The 15210-nt window shown below is 36.4% G+C and overlaps 1 long non-coding RNA gene across 1 annotated transcript in view; it reads left to right on the top strand.

Moving 5' to 3' along the window:
• The window catches only part of LOC116665833, a 275746-nt gene that overhangs the window by 31083 nt on the left and 229453 nt on the right, over positions 1-15210 (top strand). The gene's annotated exons all lie outside the window — the stretch shown is intronic.

The following is a 15210-nucleotide window of genomic DNA, read 5'->3' as shown; positions in this document are numbered from 1 at the left end:
GTCAAACTTTTTTTTTTTAGCTTCTATGGTCTGTGACAAATTTAGAATGACCTTATTTAGTCTTAAGATTATAAAGATTTACCCATCCTTTCCTCTGGTACTTTTATGGTTTCAGTTATTTATACTGAAAGTATTTATTCATCTGGATTTTAATAAGCTGTAAACAATATGTAGTTTCTCATTTTTATTAAAAAAAGACGAATCAGTTGCCCCAATACTACAGAATCAGTAGTTCATCTAGCCACATAATTTTAGAATGTCACTTTTACCATTTTCAAAATCCCTGTATGAACTTTGACTTCTTTCTTTTTTTTTTTTTTTTTTAAGCTTCATTGATCTGCCTAAATATCCTGGGAAAAGACAGCTTGAAAAATATTTAACAACAATTTGGTACAGGCAGTGACCACTCTGGGCTGGGTCCTGACCAATTAGAAAAAATACCTGCCAGCTCCAACTGCCAAAGATACGTGGATGCATCCTGGCCACATCATTTGCATATTAAACAATACAGTATATTTGAGAATAATTAGCTGCAAACATAATACAAAATAAACGGGTATCATCTGCTAAAAATATAATTTAAAGATAATGATATGTATATTATCTTTAACAAAAAATAACAGTTTAGGGCTAATAATATAATAACAAGTAGTGCAGGGAGTGATGGTCAGTGAGGATGGGGAAGAAGCTCACGCTTGCCCTGTTTCCTGCCACTGCCCCAGGGAAGGGACTCTGAGACAACCTTGGGTTCAGGCTTAGTATTAAAAGGCGTATTCAAATTAACCGGCTGTGTTCGTTAGCATGCCTTTTACATTGAGATCATTTACCAACAAGCAGCACAGGAGGCTTGGTTTCCAAGTGAATGAAGGTAAGGCTGCGCTCCATTATTCAGAGTTTATAGATGTGAGGCACTTGCGTCAAGCAGACCAGCCAGCTTAAATCTCCACTTTCAAAATTAAAGCTATGCCTTGTTGCTTTTGAAAATGATCTTGGCATTGGTGCTGATTTGTGAAAAATCCAGATAACATAAAGAGTATGAGATTTTTATTTTGCTTCAAAGGAGACCTGAATTTAAAAAATGTGAGAAGTTCTGATTTGAATTAATATTCCTTTCCCACTAAGGAGCAGAGTCCCTTCTTCGCTAAAAGTTCCCATGTGGAAATCTGCCCTCCATTCCATTCATCTGCCGACGGGCCTCCCATCAGATGTCCACGTTGTCTGAGTCCGTCTTGTAAAAGAAGCACTGGGTTTTCACACAGGTTGAGGGGGAAATGAGGCTTTGTTTTTGGAGAGGCAGTGGTAGTGAGACAAGGAGACGAACAGAAATTAATCTCTCTCTTACCCTCCTCTGCGATGTGTTCTTCCATAGGTTGGTCTACCCTTCCTTTTATACCCACCATTGTGGTGGTATTCATGTGTGAGTCTTTGGGGAAAGGTCCCAGGGTCACAGCAGCTTGCATTAGACCCAAGCTCTACAACCAACCAGAGTAAAAAGTCCTTTCCACATATGTTGCCCACCTCATCAGTAGTCCACATAGGATATGAGGCCATAGTCCATGTGTAGTTGAGGCCATAGTCCATGTGTAGTGAAATGTAGCTTTTATCTGGCATGTCCTTTATATGTCTCCCTCCCGAATCAACGGAGGGCAGCAAGGATCAGTTGTGGGCTTGGAGCTGTGGTAAACTCAACTGTATTTGTCTGTCTAATACATTTCCCTTTCATCTGCTAGTAGTATCTAGTGTATATGTATATTTTCCCTAAGGAACCACAAGTTCCCCAGATCACCTTTTGTGTTTTGGGCAAACTTAGCTTCTTTTCTGCCCAGAGGCACAAGCATGTGGTTTAGACCTAGCCAATCAGAACATCAGATTTCCTTTGCCTAATAATTCACTCATAGATGAGCAAGTGAGCCCCCACTCACCCAAAAAACACACTGAAGTTGTTATGAGACTATTGGAAGAGAGATTCAGCCTAGTATTTTGATGGACATGAATTCACAAGACGTAGTGAATCTATGAATTTCAAGTGCAATATAATTGCAATATACCAGTTATTTATTTATTATTAATTAATTATTATTTATTAATTTTGGTGTGATGGATTTTATTAATTAATTAATTTAGCACATGAGTCCTTTATAAGAGGGGCGCAAGAAGGTCAAAAGTAGGAAGTGGGCGATGTAATGATGGGAAGAAGAAGTTGGAATGATACAAGAAAGTAGTCCCCAGCCAAGGAATGCAGGCAGCTCCCAGAAGCTGAAAAGGCAAAGAAATGGATTGTCCCCTAGACTCTCCAGAAGGAAATGCAGCTTTGTCTACACCTTGGCTCTGGTTCAGTAAAGCTGACTGCAGACTTCTGGCCTCCAGAACTGTAAGAGAAAATATTTGTGTTGTTTTAAGCTACTAAATTTGTGGTAGTTTGTTCCAGTACAGTAAGTAACATGAGACTAGCATGCTTAGTGAGTTTTTGTTTTGAAAATTATTTTCTTAATAGTTTATAATTTAAAAATTCATTTTAATTGTTTGGATAAATGATCATTGACGGAGCCACCAGAAGAGAACTCTGCTTCCTGGGCAATATATCTAGTAAACTGTGTTCTTCTCAGAGAAAATGCTTACATTCTTGATATGATTTATTCCTATCTATTTTTCTGCAAAACAGTTACTCTATTTTAATATGAATATGTTTTTTAATAGTTATTCAAAGACTTCCTATTAGGAGCACCATGTGTCTAGGATTTAATATCTGTCTTTGACATTGCATTTATTTCTTAAAACTTGTCTTTTGATTAAAGCTTTATATTATTTATTCAGAAACGTGTTGCATTACTTGTGTCTGTTTCTGTTATTTAAAATATATATCTTTGAAAGGGTTTTGAATTTGGAAGTTGATGTAAATAGCATTATGGGTACAAGGAAGCTGAGAAATAGATTTGTACATAGTTTATCTACTTCTTGAGCGAGCTTTGCTAATTGTCTCTGAATACATTTGAACAAACAGCTGTGTGTAATATTCTCACGCTACCCTTTAATCTCTGTAGGATTTGAGCAACTCTCCCTGTTTTTACTCCTGAAAATAGTCATTTTGTCTTCTATTTTTCTTGGCTAGCCTGACTAGAGATTTATCAATTTGATCGATCTCTTCAAAGAGCCAACTTTGGATTTCCTTGCGTTTCCTCTGCTTTTTTCTCCTGTTTACTACTTCATTGATTTCTTCTTGTATCTTCATCATTCCTCCTTTTCTCTTGCTTTGGGCTTAATTTGCCTTTCTTTCTGTTTTTATTTTATTTTTTTTTTTTAGGTGGAAGCTGAATTCATTGATCTGAAACCTTTCTTATTTTCTAATATAAACACTCATCTCTAAATTTCCCTATAGGCCTGCTTGAGGGAGCTCCGCGGCCTCCCCCAGTGACAGCACACCTGCTTTGTATCAGCGCCAAGCGGGATTCCGTGCTCAGTCAGGTTTTCTGCCTTGACTGCCCTGACAGTAGCCGCAACCTTCCCTGGGACTGGTGGTGCGAGGGATTATGGTTTGCTTCTGTGTTCAAGGCTTTTTGATGTGGGCAGATGGTTATTCCCGTTTCCCACTTAAGTGCAGGCAGCTTTTACTTCTCAGGTCCCCTCAGCAGCGATTCCCCCTTCCCCAAAACAGGGACGAGGCTGTTGCCTTTCCACCCCTCCATCATGGTGAGTACAGTCTTTCCCTGCACCCTAGGGCTGAAAGTGCTTCCTGCCCAGGTCTGCACAGCTGAAGGCTTTTACTTCCTGAGAGCAGGTTCCAGGAAGTGGGCGGTGCTTCAGCCTCCCCAGAAAGGAGGACTCAGGTCTCCTGCTCTGCAGTCAGGAGGAGCACAGGGTTTAGAGGCAGAGAAAAGTGAACTGAGTGAGTGCAGGCTCTGCTCTTGTCTGGGACGCCCGTGGATTCTAAAGGGTCTCACTATTCCGGCTGTCATGGACTTGTGAAATCGTTACTTTTCTTCTTACTCCTGTGCTGTGGCCGCCTCGTCCTCCACTGCTCTGTGAAAGGTAAAAACACTTTGCGCCTGTATCTCCTCGGCGGCGTTTATAAACCCTTTGACATTGAATTCACTTGGTTGCCTCTTGACCTTAGCGCTGTTTTTGGCTAAAAAAAAAAGTTATGGTTTGGAGATTTTCTGTTTTTCTGACTGTGGAAGACATGCTGTCTTATGGTTTTGTCCATCTAAGCAGAAAGAGAATGATACTGTTGATGCATCTATTAGAAAACAATAGAGGCTCAATATCAACTTCTACATGTATCTCAAGAAATTTGAAGGTAAACGTACATTTTTTTCTAAAAATAGACAAAATGATAAAACAAGAAAATATAATCAGATAGAAAATAAATGTAGAATTGAGCTAACCTCCCCCAGTGACAGCACACCTGCTTTGTATCAGCGCCAAGCGGGATTGCGAGCTCAGTCAGGTTTCCTGCCTTGACTGCCCTGTCAGTAGCCGCAACCTTCTCTGGGACTGGTGGTGGAGGGACTGTGGTTTGTTTCTGTGTTCAGGGCTTTTTGATGTGGGCAGATGGTTATTCCAGTTTCCCACGTCAGTGCAGGCAGCTTTTACCTCCCAGTTCGCCTGAGCAGCAATTTCCCCTTACTCAAAACAGGGGCGAGGCTGCTGCCGTTGTTACTGGGAGGATGAAAATAAAAATTGCCTTGGTTCTTAGTCACCTTAAAAAAAAAAAAGAATTTTTAATGAGAGTCAGAAAGTGTGATATAAACAGAAGATTTTATTAGTGAAGTAAAATGGTGGTAACATACAGCACACTCCGGAGGACTGGGAGCGGGCCGATGCAAGAGAGGAAAAATGGCGCCGCTACTTTGTCTTTCCCGTTTGTGTATCCCGGCTTAGGGGCTTTTTCGTGATTGATTGATTCGCGGCTCAGGTTCTTTGAGTTCTCAGGCTGACTGACAGCTCAGGTTCCTAGTGATGACACACCCATCCTCTTTTGGGCAGGTTCTTACCTATGAAGCACACAGAGAAACCTATGGGAGGGGGCTCAAACCGTCATGTTAATTACATTATAATGAGCATTGGGTCAGGTTAAGACGAGTCCTTCTCTCTGTTGTGCAACTGCAGTGTTTGATTTTAGCCGACTTCTTTGCTGGTCCTCATTTAGAGAAAGTAAAAGGTTCTTGAGTCCCTTATCCTGAGTGCAAAATTACTGTTATTTTCTGGGTTGTTCCTATCCCCTGCCTCTCCACCGCCCAGTGCTCATTTCTATCCAACTGCCTAACATTTGCACCCCTCTATCAGAGTGAGTAGGTCTTTCCCTGCACCCTAGGGCTGAAAGTGCTTCCTGCCCAGGTCTGCACAGCTGAAGGCTTTTACTTCCTGAGAGCAGGTTCCAGGAAGTGGGCGGTGCTTCAGCCTCCCCAGAAAGGAGGACTCAGGTCTCCTGCTCTGCAGTCAGGAGGAGCACAGGGTTTAGAGGCAGAGAAAAGTGAACTGAGTGAGTGCAGGCTCTGCTCTTGTCTGGGACGCCCGTGGATTCTAAAGGGTCTCACTATTCCGGCTGTCATGGACTTGTGAAATCGTTACTTTTCTTCTTACTCCTGTGCTGTGGCCGCCTCGTCCTCCACTGCTCTGTGAAAGGTAAAAACAGTTTGCACCTGTATCTCCTTGGCAGCTTTTATAAACCTTTTGACATTCAGTTCACCTGGTTGCCTTTTGACCTTAGCGCTGTTTTTGGCTAAAAAAAAAAACCAAACCAAACCAAAACAAACAAACAAACAAACAAAAAACAGTTATGGTTTTGGAGGTTTTCTGCTTTTTTCTGACTGTGTGGAAGACATGCTATCTTACGATTTTGTCCATCTAAGCAGAAAGAGAATGATACCGTTGATGCATCTATTAGAAAACAGTAGAGGTTGAATATCAACTTCTACATGTATCTCAAGAAATTTGAAGGTAAACGTACATTTTTTTCTAAAAATAGACAAAATGGTAAAACAAGAAAATACAACCAAATAGAAAATAAATGTACAATTGAAATAACCAATTCAAAAGTGCTATCATTGAAATCACTAGTAAAATATATCAATCTCTGCCCAGAGAAAGAGAAAAAAATAAAATTTACTGATGTCAGAAATGCAAAAGGAAACAGTAGTGCATTTTCTGCAGGTATTTAAAAAGATAATAAAGCTCATATTATGAACAAATATTTGCTAGTGAATTTGACAACGTAGGTTAAACGGACAGTTTCTTTTAAAAGCAGAAGTCACCAAAACCAATACAGGAGGAGACAGAAAATTTGAATAGGCCTATCCTATCAAAAATATTTGGATCTGTAATTAAATCCTTCACATGCATATACCTATCCCTGCACAGAAAAACATGTTTAGATGATTTACTGTGGAACTTATCAAACTTTTATAATAGAAATAACATTTAAAGAGATTTTTTAAAGGGTAATTTTCCTACCTTGGTTTATACAAAATTTTGATGAAAAATTCTGAACAGAAATATAAAAAATATTTATAAACCAGTGACTCTCATAAATATGGATGTAGTGATTCAAAGCAAAATATTGTCAAATTCATCAAGCAACGTATAAAAAAAGTTAGACTTCAGGAACAAGTTGTGGTTGTCCTGGAAATCTGAGATTAGTTTAACATTTTCAAAATACTGAGTATAGTTCCCCATGATAACAAAATAAGGAAGAAATTCATGTAATCCTTTCAGTAGTAGGATTCAGAAATAGCATTTGGTAAAAATATAACACCTCTTTATGATAAAAATTATTTGTAAACCAACAATAAGCTTAAATTACTTTAAATGAAAGATACCAAGGATACAGCAAATAGCAAGCTCACTGGTTGTAAATATTAAAAAGTTTCCCTCAGAGACTGGGAATAAGGCAAAGACACCCACACTTAACCATGTTTATTCGTCATTGTCCTAGATATCGTAGCTATGACAATGAAGCACGAAGAAAGAAGTAAAGCCTAGAATAGAAGAAATAAAACTGTCCTTGTTCACACGTAGCATGGTATGTAAAACAGAAAAATCCTAAAAAACAAACAACTAGGTTTAGATAGTGAATTTAACAAGAGAATAAAGTCAATTTAAAACCAAAATAGAATATAGAATTTTAAGAAATGGTACATTCACAGTAGCATCCATATAAACACGGGAATACATCTAGGAGTAAACAAATGGAGGGCTATGTAGTCTGAATGAAATGGAAAAACCTCTGTAGTCAAGTTTCCTGAAATTGTTGTATTGACCTCACGGGTAAATGTAAAGTAGTTGTGAACGTGGGTACTCATTTTATTCGTATACTTTATAACTTAATGCTTTCATAAATGTATTTATAATACATATATTTTATATGTATCAAATAGTAATGTAACTAACAAAAAACTAGGGATATAATATAAATGCGTCAAATAAGTAATAACAAAATATTTTTATATGAAAAAATTGAATTTTATAGAATAAGCTCATGCAAATCAATAAATAATAGATGAATAGAAAAATATTTTTTAAACCTTTAAAGAAACAGTCATTTTATTCAAAAACTATTTAAATGTATTAAACACATATGAAAAAAAGTGGGCAATCTCACATTTAATTGAAAAATATATAAAATATTTTATTGAAAAATATACAAAATAAAGGATTTATGCAATTTTTTTCTAATTTTTTTCTAATTAGGCAACATTTTTTAATATCTAGTTGGTGTGGATTTAGAATCTCCCATAAAATAGTGGTAATATCGTAAGGTGGTAGAACATTCTTGAGAGTAATAGGGCAGTATCTTTCATAATGTAAAAACTTTGACCTAGGACTTTATTAGCCAGAATGTTATTCTAAAGCCTAGAAACAATGTTATATAATTTGTGACGCATCTGGTATTTTTTAATTACAGTTTTCAGTAGAGGAGGGCTAGTGATGTAATTCCTTTACACTTAACATTTACAAAGCCAAAGTCAGTATTGTGCTCAACTGTGATGTTGTAGATTTCCCACAAAAATTAGAAGCTAGATCCATCCATGTTGTTGCAAATGGCTAAAGTTTATTCTTTTTTTTTAATTGCTGAATAATAGTGCACTGTGTGTGTGTGGAGATATCCATCTATCTCTCTCTCTCTCCATCTCTCACATCTTCATTATCCATTCATCTGTTGATGAACACTTAGGTTGCTTCCGTATCTCGGCTGTTGTAGACAGTGCTGCAGTGAATGAAAGGGCACATACCTTTTCAAATTCCACAAATGGATCTGAAAGGCATTATGCTAAGTGAAATAATTAAGACAGAGAAAAACAAATACTTTATGAGTTCACTTATAAGTGGAATCTACAAAATAAAACAGTTGAACAAAGCAGAAACGGACTCACAGATACAGAGAACTAATGGGAGTTGCTAGAAAGGAGGGACAGATAAAACAGATGAAGGGAGTTAAGAGGTATAAAATTCTAGCTATAAAATAAGTCATGGAGATGTAATGTACACATAGGAAATACAGTCAATAATATTGTAACAGTTTTGTTTGATGGATGGTAACTGGTTGTATTGTGATTATTTCATACTGTATAAAAATATTGAATCACTATATTGTACACCTGAAACTAATGTAATATTATATGTCAGTTGTAACTCAAAAAAAAATAGGAACCAGTCAGAAAGTCATCACTTTAACTCAATTAGTTATATGTGTGTGTGTGAATATGGAGTGGTCTTTAGGGCATGTTAATGTGTCTTATTGTTAATACAAATTGATACAGACTTTGTGGCAGGAAGTTAAGAAATCTTCCCTTTGGAAACTCACATTTTGATGGTGAACAGGAGACAAGTCGTTTACTGACAGGAGATGTTTCACTTTTAGATGCATGAGGAAATTAGGAAAGAGGTGCAGTGGCTTCTGTGAGGAATGAGGAGAGAAATGAGTGGTGAAACACAGAGGAATGTCTGGGTAGTATTTAAGTTTATATTCATTTAATAAATATTTACTGATTACTCACTGTACCGGGAATAGGATATACCAAACGAATGAACAAGACAGAATCCCTCTCCTCATAGAGCTTCCATGGTATGAAATGTGACTATGATGTGAATTCTCACTTGATCTAAGAGATAGGGGATTTCTTTTGTCATGTTGCTATCAAGCCATGAGATGCTCTGACAAAGGAATGTTGGTTTAAGGGAAGTGTCATCTGCAGAAGAACTGTAGTCTACCCACCCAAGAAGATAGCACTTTTGTAAATACGCCAAGTTCTGTGCATCGATGAACTGGTGCTCCGTTCTTTAAGGCTCAGAATCTCAAGTTTCACAGTCTATTGAAAGCAGGCTCTGTCAGCGGCAGATTCGTTTTAACTAGTCTTTCAATGCAAATGTCTAAAATCAGATTGCCAATTGAATTTAGAAGGGAGAGCAGCTTTCCCAGTGATGTGATTATTCATGCCAGCATGATCAGTGCAGTTTCTCTTTGTGGTCAGACTTCTTGGAAAGTCAAATCAGTCAGAGGGTTGCTTGGTGAATATTAAACCAGAAAAGGAGAAATTATATTGATGAATTGCTTAACAGCCATCTAAATTGCATGGCACACGTGAAACACATGGAGTTGTTCCTGTCCAACGTGTCTTTGAGGTTATTGGTGGAAACTGTGCATCTACACACATTTAAAAGAGACCTTGTTAGTGAGTTTGAAGATCAAAATTTAGTGCGCACTAGTCTCTCTCTGTCTCTCTGCTGCTATGCTTAGATGTTGTATGAGTTATGTATAACTACACAACAAATTAAACTAAAACACAAGCTTAAAACAACGAACATGTATTATCTCACACAATTTCTGAAGGTCAGGAATCTGGGATTAGCTTTGCTGTAGTGTTCTGATTTAGAGTTTCATGAGTCAAACTATTAGCCAGGGCTGAAGTGTATTAGGTCTTGAATGAAGCTAGAAGATTTCTCATCTCACTTAAGTGGTGGGGATAGAAGAAGGCTTGTTTCTCACCACATGTACCTCCCCACGGAGACGCTTATGACGTGACGTCCCCAGATCCAAGGAACAGAAGACAGGTAGCAACCAAGACAGAAGCCCCACTCTTTTATAAACCGGTCTTGGAGAAAACATACTATCATTTCTGCCATTACTTATTGGTCATTCCGACTAATGCTGTTACAATATGGGAGGGATCCTGTGGGATTTGAATACCAGGAGGCAGAAGTGACTGGAGATAGTCTTGGAGGTAACACCTACCTCAGTTGGGCACAACTTCAGTTTTTCTCTTTGCTTCCAGATTAACCCAAACTGGCTTTCAGACCTTCTTCCTGACACTGTAGTAAACTGTCAGTTAGGTTATTATATAGTCATGTGCACTTGGCCTGAGACTCAGCCTATCCCTTTGAAAAGATTTATTATGTATTATTTTTGAAGCTTAATTCTTGGATGAATTTCTTATTTCTTTTCAAGTTCTTGAAGGACCAATAATTTTTGTTAGCCAGTTATGAAAATGTCGCCACAAATGTGCATTAATGATTAGGTCTTAAGCGATTCTAATCAATACGTCATGTTGTAATTTGGCCATTTTCTTCACACTTGGTTCTATTCATATATCTTGTTATGTTTGCTTAACACTAGTGATGAATGCTAACCTTTTTTTCCCCCATTTTTTTTTTTTTTTGGCAGAATAGGGGAAGAAGTAATTTTAAACTAACTTCTGAATCTTTATATAATATTTAGAAATACATGATTTAAAATTGACATTAGAATGAACGTTATATAACATGAGAATGAAAATACCACATGTGTAGATTTCATATATTATGTGGAAATTATACAATTATGCATACCTTTAAAATATTCATGCCTATATTGTGTAACCACTGAATGAAGTACTGTAACTTGGATAATGTATATTCTATTCACTTAACATTGAGGGCACTAGTCATAAATACTAAAAGCAAAGGGAGGCTTTGATAAATGACTCTTTAGTGATCGTTTGGTATATCTTAGTTTTAATGGAGGCCTGTGGAGCATGAAAGAGATAACAAAACATCCCTTGAGAAAGTAAATACACTAAATATTGCTGTGAACTCGAAAAAATAAACGAACTAATGCTTTATTTAAGAACTATAACTTCTCAATTAAAATGTAATACATTATTCATGTGACCACCATATGGCAAAATATTTTTCCATTTACTTTCTAAATATAGTTTTATATTTCTTACTGTATTGCATACACTGGAGGAAATTATGTGTGAACACTTTTTAAGGTATTCAATACATCATTAGGTCAGGAGAAACTCCATTTTGATTAATTGTATATATATACACACGCACACACACACACACACACAGAATATACGTTTGTGTGTGTGTACATATATATATATATAAAACCATTCCTTATATTATGGTTGAAGTATAAAAGGAGTAAGAAATGCCAATGAACCCTCTCTAGGGTTCATTCAAACAAGAAATTTGGCCCAATAGTACTCCTAAATGTATTAATTTTTCTGAAAGAGTGGACTCACTGTACTGACTTCAGTAACAGTGTTTGCTGCACCAAAACATATACAAATACTTTTCAGAGAAAATGTTTTCTTTATAGTTTTCAAAATAATATGACTTGTTACTGACAAAAACATGAATACACAGAGCACATATTTATTGCATAATTATGTATTCTTTGCATATTTGCTTATTGATAATGATTTTCTTTTTTAGGGCCAGGATATTTAGGGCAGGGTTTGCCTTCTTGATTAGAACCCAGTTTTTTCTATTCTGGGTCTATTGAGATAGAATTTGACATATAACATTGTATAAGTTTAATGTGTACACTGTGATGATTTGATACACATATACATTGGAAAATGATTACCACAATGGTGTCAGTTAACACCTCCATCGCATCACATAATTACCATTTCTTTTTTTTTTGGGTGAAAACATTTAGGATTTTGTTACTTTCAAATATATAATGCAATATTAACTATGGTCACCATACTGTACATTAGCTCCCCAGAACTTATCTTATAACTGGAAGTTTGGACCTTTTTACCAACATCTCTCATTTGTCTGATCTCCCAGCCCCTGGCAACCACCATCTTACTCTGTTTCCATGAGTACAGCTTTTTAAGAGTCCATGTATAAGTGATATCATACACTGCTTGTCTTTGTTTGATTTATTGCACTTAGAGTATAGCGTTCTTGAGGTTTATCCATGTTGTCAAAAGTGGCAGGATTTCCTTCTTTCTCATGGCTGCATAATATTCACACACACACACACACACCATCTTCTTTATCTATTCATCTGTAGACAAACACTTACATTGTTTCTATATTGGCTGTTGTGAATAATGCTTCCAGAACTTGGGGGTACAGATTTCCCTTTGATATTCTAATTTTATTTACTTTGGATGCATACCCAGAAGTGGATTGCTAGATCATATGGTAGTTATATTTTGTACATTTTAAGAACCTCCATATTTGCCAAGGTGACTGTACCAATTTACATTCTTACCAACAGTGCACAAGGATTCCTTTTTCTTCATATCCTCACTTGTTATCTCTTCTTTTGATAAAATACATTCTAATAGATGTGAAGTGTCCCACTATTGTTTTGATTTTCATTTCCTTGATAATTAGTGATGTTGAGTATCTTTTCATGTGTTTGTTGGCAATTTGTTTATCTTCTCTGGAAGAGTGTTTATTCAGTTCCTCTGTCCATTTTTTAATTGGATTTTTTTTTAACTAATGAGCAAATAGTTTTACGAGTTCTTTATGTATTTTGGTTTTTAACCTTTTATTATATATATATGATTTGCAAATATTTTTCCCATTTGTTAGTTTCCTTTTTTATTTTGTGGATTGTTACTTTTGCTATGCAAAAGCTTTTTAGTTTGATGTAGTCCTGTTTATTTATTTTTGCTTTTGTTACTTGTGCTTCTACTGTCACATCCAAAAAATCATTGTCAGGATGTCAAGGAGCTCTTCCCTATGTTTTCTTCTAGGAGTTTTCGGTCTATGTTTAAGCCTTTAATCCATTTGGAGTTAATTTTTTGTGAGTGGTGCAAGATAGGAGTCCAGTTTCATTCTTTTGCATGTAACTATCCAGTTTTCTCTACACTGTTTATTGAAGGGACCCCTTTCCCCATTGAGTATTCTTGACACCCTGGTCAAATAGTGGTTGAAGATTTGTTTCTGAGCTCTTAATACTGTTCCATTGATCTATGTATCTATTTTTATGCTAGTGTCATGCTGTTGGTTCCTGTAGCTTTCTAATATAGTTTGAAATCAGAAAGCAGATGCCTCCAGCTTTATTCTTCATTCTCAGGATTGCTTTGGCTATTGGGGATTCCTCAGGGGCTCCATAAAATTTTTAAGGTTTATTTGGGTCTTTTTTACTCATCCAGCCCCTCTATGCGTTTTGATTGGATAATTTAATTCATTTACACTTAGAGTAATTACTGATTGGTAAGGACTTAGCAATGCCATCTTATTAGTTATTTTGACTGTTTTGTAGTTCCCTTGTTTCATTCTCCCTCTCTTGCTGTTTTCCTTTGAGAATTAATGACTTTTCATGGTGGCATGCTTTGATTTCCTTCTCTTTGTCTTTTGTATACTAGTGTAGGCTATTGCTTTCTGGTTGCCATGAAGCTTACATAAAACATAATATATAAAAAACCATCTGTTTTACACTGATATAACTTTGATCACACATAGAAACTCTACCCATTTACTACCCATTTTATGTTTTTGGTGTCATAATTTCTCTCTTTCATATTGTACATTCATTAATGAATTATTGTAGCTATAATTAATTTTAATATTTTTGTCCTTTAACCCTTTTGCTAGAGTAAGTGGTTAATATACCACCATATTATTGTATTAGAATATTCTGAGTTTGACTATTACTTACCTTTGTCAGTGTGTTGTATATTTTCATGTTATTAATTAGTGTCCTTTTATTTGAGCCTGAAGAACTCCTTTCAGGATTTGTTGTAAGGCAATTCTAATGGTGATGAACTCTGTTGGCTTTGTATAGGGAATTCTTTTTCTTTCTGTCATTTCTGAAAGACAGCTTTGCCAGAAAGAGTATTCTTGGTTAGCAGTTGTTTTTTTTTTCCTTTCATTACTTTGACTATATCATATTTACTCTCTCCTGGCCTGTAGGGTTTCTGCTAAGAAATATGCTAATAACCTTGTAGGGAGTTCCATGATGAGTTACAACCTTTTTTTCCTTGCTGCTTTTAAGATTCTTTTTTTGTCTTTGATGTTTGGCAGTTTTATTATAATGTGTCTTAAAGAAGGCTTCTTTAAGCTGAATTTAGTAACCTGTGAACTTCATGAACTTGGGTATCCAAAGTTTCCCAACTTTGGGAAGTTTTCAGCCATTATTTTAAAACTAAGCTTTCTGTCCCCTTTTCTCTCTCTTCTGCTTCTGGGACTCAAATAATTAGCAGATTGTTTCTTTTGCTGGTATCCCGTAGATCGTGTAGGTTTTCTTCACAATTTATTTCTTTTTATTCTCCTCTGACTGAATACTTACAAAGGTCCTGCCTTCTAATTCACAGATTCTTTTGTTTGATACATTTTTCTGTCAATTCTTTTAGTTGCAGTTTTCATTTCATTCATTGTATTCTTCAGCTCTAGAATTTGATTCTTCCTTATCTCTTGTTTCAATCACTTTGTTAAACTTCTCATTTCGTTCATATATTGTTTTCCCAACTTCTTTAAATTGTCTCCTGTGTTTTCTTGTAGCTCATTGTGCTTCTTTAAAACAGTTATTCTTTGAAACAGTTATACATTGCAGATACCCATGTCTTCTGGGTTAGGTACTGCCAGATTTTTGTGATCCTTGGTGGTTTCCTTGATTTTTCATGCTCCTAGAAGTCTTGTGTTGTTGTCTTTGCATTTGAAGTAGCAGTCACCTCCTCTAGTCTACTAACTGACACTAGAGGCAAACACCTTCTGTCAGCCCTCCTCGTGATCTGTGGCATTCTCAGACCTTCCATGGATACACCTGATCCATATTTCTTTCTCCCTCTGGAGCAGAATTTTTAAGCTTGCATTCCTTTTTATCAGTCCTGCAATGCACTCAGCCAGGTGCTGACAGTCTCCCTTTTGCTTTTCCAAGGGTGGATCAAAAGCTCAAGGTTGTGTTTTCTTCCTGTCCTGCAGATTTCGGACAGCTTTTTCCATGTGCTCATCCTCCATCTTCCAAAGCTTAGTGTC

Source organism: Camelus ferus, chromosome 1 (genome assembly GCF_009834535.1).
Source record: "Camelus ferus isolate YT-003-E chromosome 1, BCGSAC_Cfer_1.0, whole genome shotgun sequence".
NCBI classification, from domain to species: domain Eukaryota; kingdom Metazoa; phylum Chordata; class Mammalia; order Artiodactyla; family Camelidae; genus Camelus; species Camelus ferus.
Note: the sequence above shows the minus strand (reverse complement) of the source record. Positions and strands in the feature narration are given on the sequence as shown.